Source organism: Pleurodeles waltl, chromosome 2_1 (assembly GCF_031143425.1).
Source record: "Pleurodeles waltl isolate 20211129_DDA chromosome 2_1, aPleWal1.hap1.20221129, whole genome shotgun sequence".
Classification (NCBI taxonomy): Eukaryota; Metazoa; Chordata; class Amphibia; order Caudata; family Salamandridae; genus Pleurodeles; species Pleurodeles waltl.
This window is the reverse complement of record NC_090438.1, coordinates 877,766,517-877,790,112: the sequence shown is the minus strand read 5'-3', so window position 1 is coordinate 877,790,112 and position 23,596 is coordinate 877,766,517.

Here is a 23,596-nt window from a genome sequence, read left to right as displayed (position 1 = left end):
GCATCAAAAAAATTAGCGCTGGCTAACGCCATTCTGAAGCGCTATGCGGGTGCCGTATTTAATCAATGACGTTAGCCGGCGTTAGCCGCCGGCGCTGCCTGGTGTGCGTGGAAAAAAGCGACGTACACCAGGCAGCGCCGGCGTAGGGGGATATGGAGCTTGGGCATCAAAAAATGGGGCAAGTCAGGCTGAGGCAAATTTTTCGCCTCAACCAGATTTGCGCCATTTTTTTCGACTCCCAACCCCCATAGAAATGACTCCTGTCTTAGCAAAGACAGGAGTCATGCCCCCTTGCCCAATGGCCATGCCCAGGGGACTTATGTCCCCTGGGCATGGTCATCGGGCATAGTGGCATGTAGGGGGGCACAAATCAGGCCCCCCATGCCACAATTTAAAAAATAAAAAAATACTTACCTGAACTTACCTTAATGTCCCTGGGATGGGTCCCTCCAGCCTTGGGTGTCCTCCTGGGGTGGGCAAGGGTGACAGGGGGTGTCCCTGGGGGCATGGGAGGGCACCTCTGGGCTCCTTCCGAGCCCACAGGTCCCTTAACGCCTGCCTTTTCCAGGCGCTAAAAAACGGCGCAAAAGCGGCCGTACGTCATTTTTTTTGACCCGCCCACTCCCGGGCGTGAAATTTGCCCGGGAGTGTAAATACGGCGCACATGCCTCGGAGTCAATTTTTTAGACGGGTACGCCTACCTTGCATCTCATTAACGGAAAGGAGGTGTCCACGCTAAAAAATGACGCAAACTCCATGGACTTTGGCGCTAGACGCGTCTAACGCCAAAGTATAAATATGGAGTTATTTTTGCATCGGAATTGCGTCAAAAAAACGACACAATTCCGGCGCAAACGGAGTATAAATATGCCCCAGAGTTTAGTAGCAGTGGTCATTTGTACACCTCTGTATTTGTGGGTACCCATACTAGCATATGATTTGGTATTTTTCAAAATGTCATCTTTTGTATACATTGGCTTAATTTGAAAGACACAAATACAGTGAAATCCAGTTGGTAATAACACATTTTCTACTATTCCATGCTCCTACAAGTTGTCTGATAAAATGGTACCGCACGTGTATGGGTAGGCCTAGTACCCATGATAAGAAATAGCACAAACACATCATGAACGCACTGCATTTTTCCACCAAAAAATGACCCTTTCTTCCCAATGTGGGTAGTTTGGCATTTCAGACCCTAGCTCAGCCAACACCTAGAGAAGCCTTTGTATTTTTTAAAACTAGACATTTAGGGGTATCCAGGGTCGGCTGACTAGCGTGGCTCTCATCACGTTTTTTTTTACTCAGAATCCCCTGCTAATTGCAAACATTGATTGATAAACACTGATTCTCCACATGTCTGTGATGGAAAGTTCTGGAATCTGCAGGAAGCCACAAACTTCCTTCCACCCAGCATTTGCCCAAGTCTCCCAACAAAAATGGTACCTCACTTGTGTGGGTAGGCTAGTGCCCGCAGCAGGAAATGGCCCAAAACGCAAAATGTATTTTTCCACTAAAAACTGACCTTCTTCCGATGTGGGTAGCTCTATATTTTGAACCTTAGCTCAGCCGGCACATGGGGACTGCTAGCTAACTTGTAATTATTTTAAACTAGACACCTAGGGGCATCCAGAGTGGGCTGACTTGTGTGGCTTTCACCACATTTTTTTTTACCCGGAATACCGTGCAAACCTGAAACATTGATGAAATAAACATTGCTCACATTTCTGTGATGGAAAGTTCTGGAACCTGTGGGGAGCCACAAACTTCTTCCCACCTGGCATTTCCCAAAGTCTCTTGTTAAAAATTTTACCTCACATGTGTGGTAGGCCTAGTGTCCTCAACAGGAAAAAAGCCAAAATGGATGCAACATGTTTTTTCAATAAAACTGCTGCCCCACTTGTGTGGCTGGGCCTAGTGGTGCAACAGGGACGGATCAAAACAGGGTCAATTGGAGCCCTTGTTGGATCAGTTCTTATCACTGCCGTGAGGCCCAGCCACACAATTTGGGGTGGCAGCGTTTCTATCAGCACAGGTGGGACAATGTTGGGTGGTAGGGATTTTGTGGATTCCTGCGGATTCTGGAAGTTTCCATCATAGAAAAGTAGGGAAAATGTGTTACTTCAGGAAAGGTTGGAGGTTTGCAGGTCATTGCGTGTTACAAAAATGTGAAGCACACCACCCTGGGCTCACCCAGAAGTCTAGTTTTCAGAACTGTCTGGGTCTCAAAGGTTTTTCCAGGTGGCAGCCTACCCAAGCCCAAAAAGTTCAGCCATTTACCATTGTAAGTGGGATGATATCAGGAGTTAACAAGCTCTCCCGGCTCATATGTAAAATCAAGCACTCCTTTTGCTTGCCATTGGGATGAGATGGTTTAGTCCACAGGGGGAGCAGAAAGACTGCCCCTCCTTCAGTTGTGGTTGGGGCAAACTATGCCCAAGGTGGTAGACAGATCCACCCCTCTATTTGTTTTTTAGTTCCCCTAGTTTCTGCCCCCCTAGGGTGGATTGGGGGTAATTACCCTATCTGCCCCCCAGGGGTGCAGAGAGACTTTGTCCCCAAATGTATTTGGGGTGGGGGCATGGCTTTGCCCCATCCCCCTTTTTCTTAAAAAGTCTTTTCTGGAGTCTAGTGGACTTTTCCCCCACCCGAGGGGGCAGATTGGACATAATAATCCACATCTGCCTGAAGGACTGTGCTAATTCTTTTGGGGGATTGGGGGATTACGATGCCCATTCCTTGCAGTCCCCACCCTTACCAACTAAAGGATTAGTCCCTGGTGTCTAGCGGGCTTACTGCCTGCCCTGGGGAGGGCCAGAGGGGGTAGATTGAGGATTATAACCCCCATTCACCTTCAGCGAGGGCAGAAAGACTGTGCCAATTTTTGTTTGGGAGAGGTGGGGGCTTTGGAATGCCCATTTTAGGGAGTCTCCACTCCTATGTATTAAAAAAATCCCTGGTGCCTAGTGGGCTTTCTACCCCTGGGGGGGCAGAAAGATTGTAATCCCCATTTAATATTGGGTGGGGGTATGGCCTTGCTCACTGTTTGCAGCTTCCACCCCTGTTTTATAAAACAAATATCCCTGGTGCCTAGTGGGCTTTCTGTACCCGCAGGGTGACAGATCAGGGTATTAACCCCTATCTGCCCCCTAGGGGGTCAGAAATACATTTATTTTGTTTTATGGGGGCAAGTCAGGCATTGGCATGCTCATTTTGGGCAACTCCCACCCCTATGTATAAAAGGAAAATCCCTGGGTCTAGTGGGCTTTGATCGGGGGTGGCAAAAAGACTGAGCATGCCCAAAAAACGTAAGGGGGAGCAAAAGCCCTTGCCCAAGGGGCCACTCCTCCTACCTGTTGTCTAGTAGTGGATCCCTGCTTGGGGTTCACCCTCCTGCAACTTTCCCCAAGCAGGGATCCACAAGGGAATGGTACCATTTGAAATAAGAGAATCCCCACATCCAATGATACCTGTCCCATCTGCCTAGGTGCGTGGGGTGCTGTGATAGCCCGTGAGCCCCTATGTAGTGAAAGAGAACTGAGGCAATCAGCTGATTTCACTTTCATTTTCAGTACAATGACATTAGCGCACCATGCCTCAAGAGCTGGGGAAGCTTTTTCCTTGCTCCTGCGGCTGTTTCTTTCAGCAGGAAATCCCTCTGGTGCTCGCACCACAGGGATTTTATGTGTTATGTGCATGGATGCCCAGGAGCCATCCGACAAACACAACCACTGCAGATGGCTTCTGGGACATCGAAGGAGTTAAAATATGTATATGTGTAGGATGCTGGCCTAGCTTATAGTGGGTACCTGATGGTACTTACACCTTGTGCCAGGTCCAGTTATCCCTTAATAGCAGATTAGTAGTTTTCTAGCAGTTTAGGCTGAGAGAGGTAGCTATAGCAGAGCAACTAAGGCTGAACTAGGAGACATGCAAAGCTCCTACAATAACACTTACATCATATAGGGCCAGATGTAGGTAGTTCCGATTCGCAAAATCGTATGCAGAACGGTGTCTCAGACACCGTCAGCGATTCGCTATGGGGTCGCAAAGACCCACTTCATTAATATTAATGAGGTGGGTCGCATTTTGCGACCCCATAGCGATTCCCTGCACTCACAGGGATGGTGGCATGCTGAAGACAGCAGACCTCCATGTCTGTGACTGCTTTTTAAATAAAGCAGTTTTTTATTTTTTATTTTGCAGCCTGTTTTCCTTAACCCCTTCGCTGCCAGGCCTTTTCCCCCTCCTGTGCCAGGCCTTTTTTTGGTTATTTCGTGCAGTTTGCGCTTAGGCCCTCATAACTTTTTGTCCACATAAGCTAGCCAAGCCAAATTTGCGTCCTTTTTTTCCAACATCGTAGGGATTCTAGAGGTACCCAGACTTTGTGGGTTCCTCTGAAGGAGGCCAAGAAATTAGCCAAAATACGGTGAAAATTTTGTTTTTTTCAGAAAAATTGGAAAAAGTGGCTGCAGAAGAAGGCTTGTGGTTTTTCCCTGAAAATGGCATCAACAAAGGGTTTGCGGTGCTAAAATCACCAGCTTCCTAGCTTTCAGGACCAGGCAGACTTGAATCAGAAAACCCAATTTTGCAACACAAATTTGGCATTTTACTGGGACATACCCTATTTTTACAATTTGTTGTGCTTTCAGCCTCCTTCCTGTCAGTGACAGAAATGGGCATGAAACCAATGCTTGATCCCAGAAACCTAAACATTTCTAAAAAGTAGACACAATTCTGAATTCAGCAAGGGGTCATTTGTGTAGATCCTACAAGGGTTTCCTACAGAAAATAACAACTGAAAAAGAAAAATATTGAAATTGAAGTGAAAAAAACAGCAATTTTTCTCTGCGTTTTACTCTGTAACTTTTTCCTGCAATGTCAGATTTTCGAAAGCAATATACCATTACGTCTGCTGGACTCCTCTGGTTGCGGGGATATATAGGGCTTGTAGGTTTATCAAGAACCCTAGGTACCAAGAGCCAATAAATGAGCTGCACCCTGCAGTGCGTTTTCATTCTATACCGGGTATACAGCAATTCATTTGCTGAAATATAAAGAGTGAAAAATAGCTATCAAGAAAACCTTTGTATTTCCAAAATAGGCACAAGATAAGGTGTTGAGGAGCAGTGATTATTTGCACATCTCTGAATTCTGGGGTAACCATACTAGCATGTGAATTACAGGGCATTTCTCAAATAGATGTCTTTTTTACACACTCTCTTATATTTGGAAGGAAAATATTTAGAGAAAGAAAAGAGGCAATAACACTTGTTTTGCTAATCTATGTTCCCCCAAGTCTCCCGATAAAAATGATACCTCACTTGTGTGGGTAGGCCTAGCGCCCGCGACAGGAAATGCCCCAAAATGCAACGTGGGCACATCACATTTTTTTAAAGAAAACAGAGGTGTTTTTTGCAAAGTGCCTACCTGTAGATTTTGGCCTCTAGCTCAGCTGGCACCTAGGGAAAGCTACCAAACCTGTGCATTTCTGAAAACTAGAGAGCTAGGGGAATCCAAGATGGGGTGACTCGTGGGGCTCTGACCAGGTTTTGTTACCCAGAATCCTTTGCAAATCTCAAAATTTGGCTAAAAAAACACATTTTCCTCACATTTTGGTGACAGAAAGTTCTGTAATCAGAGAGGAGCCACAAATTTCCTTCCACCCAGCGTTCCCGCAAGTCTCCCGATACAAAATGATACCTCACTTGTGTGGGTAGGCCTAGCGCCCGCGACAGGAAACGCCCCAAAACACAACGTGGACACATCACATTTTTTTAAAGAAAACAGAGGTGTTTTTGGCAAAGTGCCTACCTGTAGATTTTGGCTTCTAGCTCAGCCGGCACCTAGGGAATCCTACCAAACCTGTGCAATTTAGGAAACTAGAGACCTAAGGGAATCCAAAATGGGGTAACTTGTGGGGCTCTGACCAGGTTTTGTTACCCAGAATTCTTTGCAAACCTCAAAATTTGGCTAAAAAAACACATTTTCCTCACATTTTGGTGACAGAAAGATCTGGAATCTGAGAGGAGCCATAAATTTCCTTCCACCCAGCGTTCCCCTAAGTCTCCCGATAAAAATGATACCTCACTTGTGTGGGTAGGCCTAGCGCCCGCGACAGGAAGCGCCCCAAAACGCAACGTGGACACATCACATTTTTTTAAAGAAAACAGAGGTGTTTTTGGCAAAGTGCCTACCTGTAGATTTTGGCCTCTAGCTCAGCCGGCACCTAGGGAAACCTACCAAACCTGTGCATTTTTGAAAACTAGAGACCTAGTGGAATCCAAGATGGAGTGACTTGTGGGGCTCTGACCAGGTTCTGTTACCCAGAATCCTTTGCAAACCTCAAAATGTGGCTAAAAAAACACATTTTCCTCACATTTTGGTGACAGAAAGTTCTGGAATCAGAGAGGAGCCACAAATTTCCTTCCACCCAGCGTTCCCCCAAGTCTCCTGATAAAAATGATACCTCACTTGTGTGGGTAGGCCTAGCGCCCGCGACAGGAAACGCCCCAAAACGCAACGTGGACACATCACATTTTTTTAAAGAAAACAGAGGTGTTTTTGGCAAAGTGCCTACCTGTAGATTTTGGCCTCTAGCTCAGCCGGCACCTAGGGAAACCTACCAAACCTGTGCATTTTTGAAAACTAGAGACCTAGTGGAATCCAAGGTGGAGTGACTTGTGGGGCTCTGACCAGGTTCTGTTACCCAGAATCCTTTGCAAACCTCAAAATGTGGCTAAAAAAACACATTTTCCTCACATTTTGGTGACAGAAAGTTCTGGAATCAGAGAGGAGCCACAAATTTCCTTCCACCCAGCGTTCCCCCAAGTCTCCTGATAAAAATGATACCTCACTTGTGTGGGTAGGCCTAGCGCCCGCGACAGGAAGCGCCCCAAAACGCAACGTGGACACATCACATTTTTTTAAAGAAAACAGAGGTGTTTTTGGCAAAGTGCCTACCTGTAGATTTTGGCCTCTAGCTCAGCCGGCACCTAGGGAAACCTACCAAACCTGTGCATTTTTGAAAACTAGAGACCTAGTGGAATCCAAGATGGAGTGACTTGTGGGGCTCTGACCAGGTTCTGTTACCCAGAATCCTTTGCAAACCTCAAAATGTGGCTAAAAAAACACATTTTCCTCACATTTTGGTGACAGAAAGTTCTGGAATCAGAGAGGAGCCACAAATTTCCTTCCACCCAGCGTTCCCCCAAGTCTCCTGATAAAAATGATACCTCACTTGTGTGGGTAGGCCTAGCGCCCGCGACAGGAAACGCCCCAAAACACAACTTGGACACATCACATTTTTTTAAAGAAAACAGAGGTGTTTTTGGCAAAGTGCCTACCTGTAGATTTTGGCCTCTAGCTCAGCCGGCACCTAGGGAATCCTACCAAACCTGTGCATTTTTGAAAACTAGAGACCTAAGGGAATCCAAAATGGGGTAACTTGTGGGGCTCTGACCAGGTTTTGTTACCCAGAATCCTTTGCAAACCTCAAAATTTGGCTAAAAAAACACATTTTCCTCACATTTTGGTGACAGAAAGATCTGGAATCTGAGAGGAGCCATAAATTTCCTTCCACCCAGCGTTCCCCTAAGTCTCCCGATAAAAATGATACCTCACTTGTGTGGGTAGGCCTAGCGCCCGCGACAGGAAGCGCCCCAAAACACAACGTGGACACATCACATTTTTTTAAAGAAAACAGAGGTGTTTTTGGCAAAGTGCCTACCTGTAGATTTTGGCCTCTAGCTCAGCCGGCACCTAGGGAAACCTACCAAACCTGTGCATTTTTTAAAACTAGAGACCTAGTGGAATCCAAGATGGGGTGACTTGTGGGGCTCTGACCAGGTTCTGTTACCCAGAATCCTTTGCAAACCTCAAAATGTGGCTAAAAAAACACATTTTCCTCACATTTTGGTGACAGAAAGTTCTGGAATCAGAGAGGAGCCACAAATTTCCTTCCACCCAGCGTTCACCCAAGTCTCCCGATAAAAATGATACCTCACTTGTGTGGGTAGGCCTAGCGCCCGCGACAGGAAGCGCCCCAAAACGCAACGTGGACACATCACATTTTTTTAAAGAAAACAGAGGTGTTTTTGGCAAAGTGCCTACCTGTAGATTTTGGCCTCTAGCTCAGCCGGCACCTAGGAAAACCTACCAAACCTGAGCATTTCTGAAAACTAGAGACCTAGTGGAATCCAAGATGGGGTGACTTGTGGGGCTCTGACCAGGTTCTGCTACCCAGAATCCTTTGCAAACTTCAAAATGTGGCTAAAAAACACATTTTCCTCACATTTTGGTGACAGAAAGTTCTGGAATTAGAGAGGAGCCACCAATTTCCTTCCACCCAGAGTTCCCCCAAGTCTCCCGATAAAAATGATACCTCACTTGTGTGGGTAGGCGTAGCGCCCGCGACAGGAAACGCCCCAAAACGCAACGTGGACACATCACATTTTTTTAAAGAAAACAGAGGTGTTTTTGCAAAGTGCCTACCAGTAGATTTTGGCCTCTAGCTCAGCTGGCACCTAAGGAAACCTACCAAACCTGTGCATTTTTGAAAACTAGAGACCTAAGGGAATCCAAGATGTGGTAACTTGTGGGGCTCTGACCAGGTTTTGTTACCCAGAAGCCTTTGGAAACCTCAAAATTTGGCTAAAAGAACACATTTTCTTACATTTTGGTGACAGAAAGTTCTGGAATCTGAGAGCAGCCACAAATTTCCTTCCACCCAGCGTTCCCCCAAGTCTCCCAATAAAAATGATACCTCACTTGTGTTGGTAGGCCTAGCGCCCGCGACAGGAAACGCCGCAAAACGCAACGTGGACACATCACATTTTTTGAAAGAAAACAGAGGTGTTTTTTACAAAGTGCCTACCTGTAGATTTTGGCCTCTAGCTCAGCCGGCACCTAGGGAAACCTACCAAACCTGAGCATTTCTGAAAACTAGAGACCTAGTGGAATCCAAGATGGGGTGACTTGTGGGGTTCTGACCAGGTTTTGTTACCCAGAATCCTTTGCAAACCTCAAAATTTGGCTAACAAAACACATTTTCCTCACATTTTGGTGACAGAAAGTTCTGGAATCAGAGAGGAGCCACAAATTTCCTTCCACCCAGCGTTCCCCCAAGTCTCCCGATAAAAATGATACCTCACTTGTGTGGGTAGACCTAGCGCCGGCGACAGGAAACGCCCCAAAACGCAACGTGGGCACATCACTTTTTTTTAAAGAAAATAGAGGTGTTTTTTGCAAACTGCCTACCTGTAGATTTTGGCCTCTAGCTCAGCCGTCACCTAGGGAAACCTAACAAACCTGTGCATTTTTGAAAACTAGAAACCTACGGGAATCCAAGATGGGGTGACTTTTGGGGCTCTGACCAGGTTCTGTTACCCAGAATCCTTTGCAAACCTCAAAATGTGGCTATAAAAACACATTTTCATCACATTTTGGTGACAGAAAGTTCTGGAATCAGAGAGGAGCCACAAATGTCCTTCCATCCAGCGTTACCCCAAGTCTCCCGATAAAAATGATACCTCACTTGTGTGGGTAGGCCTAGCGCCCGCGACAGGAAACGCCACAAAACGCAACGTGGACACATCACATTTTTTTAAAGAAAACAGAGGTGTTTTTGGCAAAGTGCCTACCTGTAGATTTTGGCCTCTAGCTCAGCCTGCACCTAGGGAAACCTACCAAACCTGTGCATTTTTGAAAACTAGAGACCTAAGGGAATCCAAGATGGGGTAACTTGTGGGGCTCTGACTAGGTTTTGTTACCCAGAATCCTTTGCAAACCTCAAAATTTGGCTAAAAAAACACATTTTCCTCACATTTTGGTGACAGAAAGTTCTGGAATCTGAGAGGAGCCACAAATTTCCTTCCACTCAGCGTTCCCCCAAGTCTCCCAATAAAAATTATACCTCACTTGTGTGTGTAGGCCTAGCGCCCGCGACAGGAAACGCCCCAAAACGCAACGTGGACACATCACATTTTTTGAAAGAAAACAGAGGTGTTTTTTGCAAAGTGCCTACCTGTAGATTTTTGCCTCTAGCTCAGCCGTCACCTAGGGAAACCTACCAAACCTGTGCATTTTTTACAACTAGAGACCTACGGGAATCCAAGATGGGGTGACTTGTGGGGCTCTGACCAGGTTTTGTTACCCAGAATCCTTTGCAAACCTCAAAATTTGGCTAAAAAAACACATTTTCCTCACATTTTGGTGACAGAAAGTTCTGGAATCTGAGAGGAGCCACAAATTTCCTTCCACCCAGCGTTCCCCCAAGTCTCCCAATAAAAATGATACCTCACTTGTGTGGGTAGGCCTAGCGCCGGCGACAGAAAATGCCCCAAAACGCAACGTGGGCACATCACATTTTTTTAAAGAAAACTGGTGTTTTTTGCAAAGTGCCTACCTGTAGATTTTGGCCTCTAGCTCAGCCGGCACCTAGGGAAAGCTATCAAACCTGTGCATTTCTGAAAACTAGAGACCGAGGGGAATCCAAGATGGGGTGACTTGTGGGGTTCTGACCAGGTTTTGTTACCCAGAATCCTTTGCAAACCTCAAAATTTGGCTAACAAAACACATTTTCCTCACATTTTGGTGACAGAAAGTTCTGGAATCAGAGAGGAGCCACAAATTTCCTTCCACCCAGCGCTCCCCCAAGTCTCCCGATAAAAATGATACCTCACTTGTGTGGGTAGACCTAGCGCCGGCGACAGGAAACGCCCCAAAACGCAACGTGGGCACATCACTTTTTTTTAAAGAAAATAGAGGTGTTTTTTGCAAACTGCCTACCTGTAGATTTTGGCCTCTAGCTCAGCCGTCACCTAGGGAAACCTACCAAACCTGTGCATTTTTGAAAACTAGAAACCTACGGGAATCCAAGATGGGGTGACTTTTGGGGCTCTGACCAGGTTCTGTTACCCAGAATCCTTTGCAAACCTCAAAATGTGGCTATAAAAACACATTTTCATCACATTTTGGTGACAGAAAGTTCTGGAATCAGAGAGGAGCCACAAATGTCCTTCCATCCAGCGTTACCCCAAGTCTCCCGATAAAAATGATACCTCACTTGTGTGGGTAGGCCTAGCGCCCGCGACAGGAAACGCCACAAAACGCAACGTGGACACATCACATTTTTTTAAAGAAAACAGAGGTGTTTTTGGCAAAGTGCCTACCTGTAGATTTTGGCCTCTAGCTCAGCCGGCACCTAGGGAAACCTACCAAACCTGTGCATTTTTGAAAACTAGAGACCTAAGGGAATTCAAGATGGGGTAACTTGTGGGGCTCTGACTAGGTTTTGTTACCCAGAATCCTTTGCAAACCTCAAAATTTGGCTAAAAAAACACATTTTCCTCACATTTTGGTGACAGAAAGTTCTGGAATCTGAGAGGAGCCACAAATTTCCTTCCACTCAGCGTTCCCCCAAGTCTCCCAATAAAAATTATACCTCACTTGTGTGGGTAGGCCTAGCGCCCGCGACAGGAAACGCCCCAAAACGCAACGTGGACACATCACATTTTTTGAAAGAAAACAGAGGTGTTTTTGGCAAAGTGCCTACCTGTAGATTTTGGCCTCTAGCTCAGCCGGCACCTAGGGAAACCTACCAAACCTGTGCATTTTTGAAAACTAGAGACCTAGTGGAATCCAAGATGGAGTGACTTGTGGGGCTCTGACCAGGTTCTGTTACCCAGAATCCTTTGCAAACCTCAAAATGTGGCTAAAAAAACACATTTTCCTCACATTTTGGTGACAGAAAGTTCTGGAATCAGAGAGGAGCCACAAATTTCCTTCCACCCAGCGTTCCCCCAAGTCTCCTGATAAAAATGATACCTCACTTGTGTGGGTAGGCCTAGCGCCCGCGACAGGAAACGCCCCAAAACGCAACGTGGACACATCACATTTTTTTAAAGAAAACAGAGGTGTTTTTGGCAAAGTGCCTACCTGTAGATTTTGGCCTCTAGCTCAGCCGGCACCTAGGGAAACCTACCAAACCTGTGCATTTTTGAAAACTAGAGACCTAGTGGAATCCAAGGTGGAGTGACTTGTGGGGCTCTGACCAGGTTCTGTTACCCAGAATCCTTTGCAAACCTCAAAATGTGGCTAAAAAAACACATTTTCCTCACATTTTGGTGACTGAAAGTTCTGGAATCAGAGAGGAGCCACAAATTTCCTTCCACCCAGCGTTCCCCCAAGTCTCCTGATAAAAATGATACCTCACTTGTGTGGGTAGGCCTAGCGCCCGCGACAGGAAGCGCCCCAAAACGCAACGTGGACACATCACATTTTTTTAAAGAAAACAGAGGTGTTTTTGGCAAAGTGCCTACCTGTAGATTTTGGCCTCTAGCTCAGCCGGCACCTAGGGAAACCTACCAAACCTGTGCATTTTTGAAAACTAGAGACCTAGTGGAATCCAAGATGGAGTGACTTGTGGGGCTCTGACCAGGTTCTGTTACCCAGAATCCTTTCCAAAACTCAAAATGTGGCTAAAAAAACACATTTTCCTCACATTTTGGTGACAGAAAGTTCTGGAATCAGAGAGGAGCCACAAATTTCCTTCCACCCAGCGTTCCCCCAAGTCTCCTGATAAAAATGATACCTCACTTGTGTGGGTAGGCCTAGCGCCCGCGACAGGAAACGCCCCAAAACACAACTTGGACACATCACATTTTTTTAAAGAAAACAGAGGTGTTTTTGGCAAAGTGCCTACCTGTAGATTTTGGCCTCTAGCTCAGCCGGCACCTAGGGAATCCTACCAAACCTGTGCATTTTTGAAAACTAGAGACCTAAGGGAATCCAAAATGGGGTAACTTGTGGGGCTCTGACCAGGTTTTGTTACCCAGAATCCTTTGCAAACCTCAAAATTTGGCTAAAAAAACACATTTTCCTCACATTTTGGTGACAGAAAGATCTGGAATCTGAGAGGAGCCATAAATTTCCTTCCACCCAGCGTTCCCCTAAGTCTCCCGATAAAAATGATACCTCACTTGTGTGGGTAGGCCTAGCGCCCGCGACAGGAAGCGCCCCAAAACGCAACGTGGACACATCACATTTTTTTAAAGAAAACAGAGGTGTTTTTGGCAAAGTGCCTACCTGTAGATTTTGGCCTCTAGCTCAGCCGGCACCTAGGGAAACCTACCAAACCTGTGCATTTTTTAAAACTAGAGACCTAGTGGAATCCAAGATGGGGTGACTTGTGGGGCTCTGACCAGGTTCTGTTACCCAGAATCCTTTGCAAACCTCAAAATGTGGCTAAAAAAACACATTTTCCTCACATTTTGGTGACAGAAAGTTCTGGAATCAGAGAGGAGCCACAAATTTCCTTCCACCCAGCGTTCACCCAAGTCTCCCGATAAAAATGATACCTCACTTGTGTGGGTAGGCCTAGCGCCCGCGACAGGAAGCGCCCCAAAACGCAACGTGGACACATCACATTTTTTTAAAGAAAACAGAGGTGTTTTTGGCAAAGTGCCTACCTGTAGATTTTGGCCTCTAGCTCAGCCGGCACCTAGGAAAACCTACCAAACCTGAGCATTTCTGAAAACTAGAGACCTAGTGGAATCCAAGATGGGGTGACTTGTGGGGCTCTGACCAGGTTCTGCTACCCAGAATCCTTTGCAAACTTCAAAATGTGGCTAAAAAACACATTTTCCTCACATTTTGGTGACAGAAAGTTCTGGAATTAGAGAGGAGCCACCAATTTCCTTCCACCCAGAGTTCCCCCAAGTCTCCCGATAAAAATGATACCTCACTTGTGTGGGTAGGCGTAGCGCCCGCGACAGGAAACGCCCCAAAACGCATCGTGGACACATCACATTTTTTTAAAGAAAACAGAGGTGTTTTTGCAAGTGCCTACCAGTAGATTTTGGCCTCTAGCTCAGCTGGCACCTAAGGAAACCTACCAAACCTGTGCATTTTTGAAAACTAGAGGACCTAAGGGAATCCAAGATGGGGTGACTTGTGGGGTTCTGACCAGGTTTTTGTTACCCAGAATCCTTTGCAAACCTCAAAATTTGGCTAAAAAAACACATTTTCCTCACATTTTGGTGACAGAAAGTTCTGGAATCTGAGAGCAGCCACAAATTTCCTTCCACCCAGCGTTCCCCCAAGTCTCCCAATAAAAATGATACCTCACTTGTGTTGGTAGGCCTAGCGCCCGCGACAGGGAAACGCCGCAAAACGCAACGTGGGACACATCACATTTTTTTAAAGAAAACAGAGGTGTTTTTTACAAAGTGCCTACCTGTAGATTTTGGCCTCTAGCTCAGCCGGGGCACCTAGGGAAACCTACCAAACCTGAGCATTTCTGAAAACTAGAGACCTAGTGGAATCCAAGATGGGGTGACTTGTGGGGTTCTGACCAGGTTTTGTTACCCAGAATCCTTTGCAAACCTCAAAATTTGGCTAACAAAACACATTTTCCTCTCATTTTGGTGACAGAAAGTTCTGGAATCAGAGAGGAGCCACAAATTTCCTTCCACCCAGCATTCCCCCAAGTCTCCCGATAAAAATGATACCTCACTTGTGTGGGTAGACCTAGCGCCGGCGACAGGAAACGCCCCAAAACGCAACGTGGGCACATCACTTTTTTTTTAAAGAAAATAGAGGTGTTTTTTTGCAAACTGCCTACCTGTAGATTTTGGCCTCTAGCTCAGCCGTCACCTAGGGAAACCTAACAAACCTGTGCATTTTTGAAAACTAGAAACCTACGGGAATCCAAGATGGGGTGACTTTTGGGGCTCTGACCAGGTTCTGTTACCCAGAATCCTTTGCAAACCTCAAAATGTGGCTATAAAAACACATTTTCATCACATTTTGGTGACAGAAAGTTCTGGAATCAGAGAGGAGCCACAAATGTCCTTCCATCCAGCGTTACCCCAAGTCTCCCGATAAAAATGATACCTCACTTGTGTGGGTAGGCCTAGCGCCCGCGACAGGAAACGCCACAAAACGCAACGTGGACACATCACATTTTTTTAAAGAAAACAGAGGTGTTTTTGGCAAAGTGCCTACCTGTAGATTTTGGCCTCTAGCTCAGCCTGCACCTAGGGAAACCTACCAAACCTGTGCATTTTTGAAAACTAGAGACCTAAGGGAATCCAAGATGGGGTAACTTGTGGGGCTCTGACTAGGTTTTGTTACCCAGAATCCTTTGCAAACCTCAAAATTTGGCTAAAAAAACACATTTTCCTCACATTTTGGTGACAGAAAGTTCTGGAATCTGAGAGGAGCCACAAATTTCCTTCCACTCAGCGTTCCCCCAAGTCTCCCAATAAAAATTATACCTCACTTGTGTGGGTAGGCCTAGCGCCCGCGACAGGAAACGCCCCAAAACGCAACGTGGACACATCACATTTTTTGAAAGAAAACAGAGGTGTTTTTTGCAAAGTGCCTACCTGTAGATTTTTGCCTCTAGCTCAGCCGTCACCTAGGGAAACCTACCAAACCTGTGCATTTTTTAAAACTAGAGACCTACGGGAATCCAAGATGGGGTGACTTGTGGGGCTCTGACCAGGTTTTGTTACCCAGAATCCTTTGCAAACCTCAAAATTTGGCTAAAAAAACACATTTTCCTCACATTTTGGTGACAGAAAGTTCTGGAATCTGAGAGGAGCCACAAATTTCCTTCCACCCAGCGTTCCCCCAAGTCTCCCAATAAAAATGATACCTCACTTGTGTGGGTAGGCCTAGCGCCGGCGACAGAAAATGCCCCAAAACGCAACGTGGGCACATCACATTTTTTTAAAGAAAACTGGTGTTTTTTGCAAAGTGCCTACCTGTAGATTTTGGCCTCTAGCTCAGCCGGCACCTAGGGAAAGCTATCAAACCTGTGCATTTCTGAAAACTAGAGACCAAGGGGAATCCAAGATGGGGTGACTTGTGGGGTTCTGACCAGGTTTTGTTACCCAGAATCCTTTGCAAACCTCAAAATTTGGCTAACAAAACACATTTTCCTCACATTTTGGTGACAGAAAGTTCTGGAATCAGAGAGGAGCCACAAATTTCCTTCCACCCAGCGCTCCCCAAAGTCTCCCGATAAAAATGATACCTCACTTGTGTGGGTAGACCTAGCGCCGGCGACAGGAAACGCCCCAAAAACGCAACGTGGGCACATCACTTTTTTTTAAAGAAAATAGAGGTGTTTTTTGCAAACTGCCTACCTGTAGATTTTGGCCTCTAGCTCAGCCGTCACCTAGGGAAACCTACCAAACCTGTGCATTTTTGAAAACTAGAAACCTACGGGAATCCAAGATGGGGTGACTTTTGGGGCTCTGACCAGGTTCTGTTACCCAGAATCCTTTGCAAACCTCAAAATGTGGCTATAAAAACACATTTTCATCACATTTTGGTGACAGAAAGTTCTGGAATCTGAGAGGAGCCACAAATTTCCTTCCACCCAGCGTTCCCCCAAGTCTCCCAATAAAAATGATACCTCACTTGTGTGGGTAGGCCTAGCGCCGGCGACAGAAAATGCCCCAAAACGCAACGTGGGCACATCACATTTTTTTAAAGAAAACTGGTGTTTTTTGCAAAGTGCCTACCTGTAGATTTTGGCCTCTAGCTCAGCCGGCACCTAGGGAAAGCTATCAAACCTGTGCATTTCTGAAAACTAGAGACCGAGGGGAATCCAAGATGGGGTGACTTGTGGGGTTCTGACCAGGTTTTGTTACCCAGAATCCTTTGCAAACCTCAAAATTTGGCTAACAAAACACATTTTCCTCACATTTTGGTGACAGAAAGTTCTGGAATCAGAGAGGAGCCACAAATTTCCTTCCACCCAGTGCTCCCCCAAGTCTCCCGATAAAAATGATACCTCACTTGTGTGGGTAGACCTAGCGCCGGCGACAGGAAACGCCCCAAAACGCAACGTGGGCACATCACTTTTTTTTAAAGAAAATAGAGGTGTTTTTTGCAAACTGCCTACCTGTAGATTTTGGCCTCTAGCTCAGCCGTCACCTAGGGAAACCTACCAAACCTGTGCATTTTTGAAAACTAGAAACCTACGGGAATCCAAGATGGGGTGACTTTTGGGGCTCTGACCAGGTTCTGTTACCCAGAATCCTTTGCAAACCTCAAAATGTGGCTATAAAAACACATTTTCATCACATTTTGGTGACAGAAAGTTCTGGAATCAGAGAGGAGCCACAAATGTCCTTCCATCCAGCGTTACCCCAAGTCTCCCGATAAAAATGATACCTCACTTGTGTGGGTAGGCCTAGCGCCCGTGACAGGAAACGCCACAAAACGCAACGTGGACACATCACATTTTTTTAAAGAAAACAGAGGTGTTTTTGGCAAAGTGCCTACCTGTAGATTTTGGCCTCTAGCTCAGCCGGCACCTAGGGAAACCTACCAAACCTGTGCATTTTTGAAAACTAGAGACCTAAGGTAATTCAAGATGGGGTAACTTGTGGGGCTCTGACTAGGTTTTGTTACCCAGAATCCTTTGCAAACCTCAAAATTTGGCTAAAAAAACACATTTTCCTCACATTTTGGTGACAGAAAGTTCTGGAATCTGAGAGGAGCCACAAATTTCCTTCCACTCAGCGTTCCCCCAAGTCTCCCAATAAAAATTATACCTCACTTGTGTGGGTAGGCCTAGCGCCCGCGACAGGAAACGCCCCAAAACGCAACGTGGACACATCACATTTTTTGAAAGAAAACAGAGGTGTTTTTTGCAAAGTGCCTACCTGTAGATTTTTGCCTCTAGCTCAGCCGTCACCTAGGGAAACCTACCAAACCTGTGCATTTTTTAAAACTAGAGACCTACGGGAATCCAAGATGGGGTGACTTGTGGGGCTCTGACCAGGTTTTGTTACCCAGAATCCTTTGCAAACCTCAAAATTTGGCTAAAAAAACACATTTTCCTCACATTTTGGTGACAGAAAGTTCTGGAATCTGAGAGGAGCCACAAATTTCCTTCCACCCAGCGTTCCCCCAAGTCTCCCAATAAAAATGATACCTCACTTGTGTGGGTAGGCCTAGTGCCCGCGACAGGAAATGCCCCAAAACGCAACGTGGACACATCAAATTTTTTTAAAGAAAACAGAGGTGTTTTTTGCAAAGTGCCTACCTGTAGATTTTGGCCTCTAGCTCAGCCGTCACCTAGGGAAACCTACCAAACCTGTGCATTTTTTAAAACTAGAGACCTACGGGAATCCAAGATGGGGTAACTTGTGGGGCTCTGACCAGGTTTTGTTACCCAGAATCCTTTGCAAACCTCAAAATTTGGCAAAAAAAACACATTTTCCTCACATTTTGGTTACAGAAAGTTCTGGAATCAGAGAGGAGCCACAAATTTCCTTCCACCCAGCGTTACCCCAAGTCTCCCGATAAAAATGATACCTCACTTGTGTGGGTAGGCCTAGCGCCCGCAACAGGAAACGCCCCAAAACGCAACGTGGACACATCACATTTTTTTAAAGAAAACAGAGGTGTTTTTTGCAAAGTGCCTACCTGTAGATTTTGGCCTCTAGCTCAGCCGGCACCTAGGGAAACCTACCAAACCTGTGCATTTTTGAAAACTAGAGACCTAAGGGAATCCAAGATGTGGTAACTTGTGGGGCTCTGACCAGGTTTTGTTACCCAGAATCCTTTGCAAACCTCAAAATGTGGCTAACAAAACACATTTTCCTCACATTTTGGTGACAGAAAGTTCTGGAATCAGAGAGGAGCCACAAATGTCCTTCCACCCAGCGTTCCCCCAAGTCTCCTGATAAAAATGATACCTCACTTGTGTGGGTAGGCTTAGCGCCCGCGACAGGAAAAGCCCCAAAACGCAACGTGGACACATCAATTTTTTTTAAAGAAAACAGAGGTGTTTTTTGCAAAGTGCCTACCTGTAGATTTTGGCCTCTAGCTCAGCCGGCACCTAGGGAAACCTACCAAACCTGAGCATTTCTGAAAACTAGAGACCTAGGGGAATCTAAGATGGGGTGACTTGTGGGGCTCTGACCAGGTTCTGTTACCCAGAATCCTTTGCAAACCTCAAAATGTGGCTAAAAAAACACATTTTCCTCACATTTTGGTGACAGAAAGTTCTGGAATCAGAGAGGAGCCACAAATGTCCTTCCACCCAGCGTTCCCGCAAGTCTCCCGATAAAAATGATACCTCACTTGTGTGGGTAGGCCTAGCGCCCGCGACATGAAACGGCCCAAAACGCAACGTGGACACATCACATTTTTTTAAAGAAAACAGAGGTGTTTTTGGCAAAGTGCCTACCTGTAGATTTTGGCCTCTAGCTCAACCGGCACCTAGGGAAATCTACCAAACCTGTGCATTTTTGAAAACTAGAGACCTAAGGGAATCCAAGATGGGGTAACTTGTGGGGCTCTGACCAGGTTTTGTTACCCAGAATGATTTGCAAACCTCAAAATTTGGATAAAAAAACAAATTTTCCTCACATTTTGGTCACAGAAAGTTCTGGAATCTGAGAGGAGCCACAAATTCCCTTCCACCCAGCGTTCCCCCAAGTCTCCTGATAAAAATGATACCTCACTTGTGTGGGTAGGCCTAGCGCCCGCGACAGGAAACGCCCCAAAACGCAACGTGGACACATCAGATTTTTTTAAAGAAAACAGAAGTATTTTTGGCAAAGTGCCTACCTGTAGATTTTGGCCTCTAGCTCAGCTGGCACCTAGGGAAACCTACCAAACCTGTGCATTTTTTAAAACTAGAGACCTACGGGAATCCAAGATGGGGTGACTTGTGGGGCTCTGACCAGGTTTTGTTACCCAGAATCCTTTGCAAACCTCAAAATTTGGCTAAAAAAACACATTTTCCTCACATTTTGGTGACAGAAAGTTCTGGAATCTGAGAGGAGCCACAAATTTCCTTCCACCCAGCGTTCCCCCAAGTCTCCCAATAAAAATGATACCTCACTTGTGTGGGTAGGCCTAGTGCCCGCGACAGGAAACGCCCCAAAACGCAACGTGGACACATCAAATTTTTTTAAAGAAAACAGAGGTGTTTTTTGCAAAGTGCCTACCTGTAGATTTTGGCCTCTAGCTCAGCCGTCACCTAGGGAAACCTACCAAACCTGTGCATTTTTTAAAACTAGAGACCTACGGGAATCCAAGATGGGGTAACTTGTGGGGCTCTGACCAGGTTTTGTTACCCAGAATCCTTTGCAAACCTCAAAATTTGGCAAAAAAAACACATTTTCCTCACATTTTGGTTACAGAAAGTTCTGGAATCAGAGAGGAGCCACAAATTTCCTTCCACCCAGCGTTACCCCAAGTCTCCCGATAAAAATGATACCTCACTTGTGTGGGTAGGCCTAGCGCCCGCAACAGGAAACGCCCCAAAACGCAACGTGGACACATCACATTTTTTTAAAGAAAACAGAGGTGTTTATGGCAAAGTGCCTACCTGTAGATTTTGGCCTCTAGCTCAACCGGCACCTAGGGAAATCTACCAAACCTGTGCATTTTTGAAAACTAGAGACCTACGGGAATCCAAGATGGGGTAACTTGTGGGGCTCTGACCAGGTTTTGTTACCCAGAATCCTTTGCAAACCTCAAAATTTGGCTAAAAAAACACATTTTCCTCACATTTTGGTGACAGAAAGTTCTGGAATCTGAGAGGAGCCACAAATTTCCTTCCACTCAGCGTTCCCCCAAGTCTCCCAATAAAAATTATACCTCACTTGTGTGGGTAGGCCTAGCGCCCGCGTCAGGAAACGCCCCAAAACGCAACGTGGACACATCACATTTTTTGAAAGAAAACAGAGGTGTTTTTTGCAAAGTGCCTACCTGTAGATTTTTGCCTCTAGCTCAGCCGTCACCTAGGGAAACCTACCAAACCTGTGCATTTTTTAAAACTAGAGACCTACGGGAATCCAAGATGGGGTGACTTGTGGGGCTCTGACCAGGTTTTGTTACCCAGAATCCTTTGCAAACCTCAAAATTTGGCTAAAAAAACAAATTTTCCTCACATTTTGGTGACAGAAAGTTCTGGAATCTGAGAGGAGCCACAAATTTCCTTCCACCCAGCGTTCCCCCAAGTCTCCCAATAAAAATGATACCTCACTTGTGTGGGTAGGCCTAGTGCCCGCGACAGGAAACGCCCCAAAACGCAACGTGGACACATCAAATTTTTTTAAAGAAAACAGAGGTGTTTTTTGCAAAGTGCCTACCTGTAGATTTTGGCCTCTAGCTCAGCCGTCACCTAGGGAAACCTACCAAACCTGTGCATTTTTTAAAACTAGAGACCTACGGGAATCCAAGATGGGGTAACTTGCGGGGCTCTGACCAGGTTTTGTTACCCAGAATCCTTTGCAAACCTCAAAATTTGGCAAAAAAAACACATTTTCCTCACATTTTGGTTACAGAAAGTTCTGGAATCAGAGAGGAGCCACAAATTTCCTTCCACCCAGCGTTACCCCAAGTCTCCCGATAAAAATGATACCTCACTTGTGTGGGTAGGCCTAGCGCCCGCAACAGGAAACGCCCCAAAACGCAACGTGGACACATCACATTTTTTTAAAGAAAACAGAGGTGTTTTTTGCAAAGTGCCTACCTGTAGATTTTGGCCTCTAGCTCAGCCGGCACCTAGGGAAACCTACCAAACCTGTGCATTTTTGAAAACTAGAGACCTAAGGGAATCCAAGATGTGGTAACTTGTGGGGCTCTGACCAGGTTTTGTTACCCAGAATCCTTTGCAAACCTCAAAATGTGGCTAAAAAAACACATTTTCCTCACATTTTGGTGACAGAAAGTTCTGGAATCAGAGAGGAGCCACAAATGTCCTTCCACCCAGCGTTCCCCCAAGTCTCCTGATAAAAATGATACCTCACTTGTGTGGGTAGGCCTAGCGCCCGCGACAGGAAACGCCCCAAAACGCAACGTGGACACATCAAATTTTTTTAAAGAAAACAGAGGTGTTTTTTGCAAAGTGCCTACCTGTAGATTTTGGCCTCTAGCTCAGCCGGCACCTAGGGAAACCTACCAAACCTGAGCATTTCTGAAAACTAGAGACCTAGGGGAATCTAAGATGGGGTGACTTGTGGGGCTCTGACCAGGTTCTGTTACCCAGAATCCTTTGCAAACCTCAAAATGTGGCTAAAAAAACACATTTTCCTCACATTTTGGTGACAGAAAGTTCTGGAATCAGAGAGGAGCCACAAATGTCCTTCCACCCAGCGTTCCCGCAAGTCTCCCGATAAAAATGATACCTCACTTGTGTGGGTAGGCCTAGCGCCCGCGACAGGAAACGGCCCAAAACGCAACGTGGACACATCACATTTTTTTAAAGAAAACAGAGGTGTTTTTGGCAAAGTGCCTACCTGTAGATTTTGGCCTCTAGCTCAACCGGCACCTAGGGAAATCTACCAAACCTGTGCATTTTTGAAAACTAGAGACCTAAGGGAATCCAAGATGGGGTAACTTGTGGGGCTCTGACCAGGTTTTGTTACCCAGAATGATTTGCAAACCTCAAAATTTGGATAAAAAAACAAATTTTCCTCACATTTTGGTCACAGAAAGTTCTGGAATCTGAGAGGAGCCACAAATTCCCTTCCACCCAGCGTTCCCCCAAGTCTCCTGATAAAAATGATACCTCACTTGTGTGGGTAGGCCTAGCGCCCGCGACAGGAAACGCCCCAAAACGCAACGTGGACACATCAGATTTTTTTAAAGAAAACAGAAGTATTTTTGGCAAAGTGCCTACCTGTAGATTTTGGCCTCTAGCTCAGCTGGCACCTAGGGAAACCTACCAAACCTGTGCATTTTTTAAAACTAGAGACCTACGGGAATCCAAGATGGGGTGACTTGTGGGGCTCTGACCAGGTTTTGTTACCCAGAATCCTTTGCAAACCTCAAAATTTGGCTAAAAAAACACATTTTCCTCACATTTTGGTGACAGAAAGTTCTGGAATCTGAGAGGAGCCACAAATTTCCTTCCACCCAGCGTTCCCCCAAGTCTCCCAATAAAAATGATACCTCACTTGTGTGGGTAGGCCTAGCGCCGGCGACAGAAAATGCCCCAAAACGCAACGTGGGCACATCACATTTTTTTAAAGAAAACTGGTGTTTTTTGCAAAGTGCCTACCTGTAGATTTTGGCCTCTAGCTCAGCCGGCACCTAGGGAAAGCTATCAAACCTGTGCATTTCTGAAAACTAGAGACCGAGGGGAATCCAAGATGGGGTGACTTGTGGGGTTCTGACCAGGTTTTGTTACCCAGAATCCTTTGCAAACCTCAAAATTTGGCTAACAAAACACATTTTCCTCACATTTTGGTGACAGAAAGTTCTGGAATCAGAGAGGAGCCACAAATTTCCTTCCACCCAGCGCTCCCCCAAGTCTCCCGATAAAAATGATACCTCACTTGTGTGGGTAGACCTAGCGCCGGCGACAGGAAACGCCCCAAAACGCAACGTGGGCACATCACTTTTTTTTAAAGAAAATAGAGGTGTTTTTTGCAAACTGCCTACCTGTAGATTTTGGCCTCTAGCTCAGCCGTCACCTAGGGAAACCTACCAAACCTGTGCATTTTTGAAAACTAGAAACCTACGGGAATCCAAGATGGGGTGACTTTTGGGGCTCTGACCAGGTTCTGTTACCCAGAATCCTTTGCAAACCTCAAAATGTGGCTATAAAAAC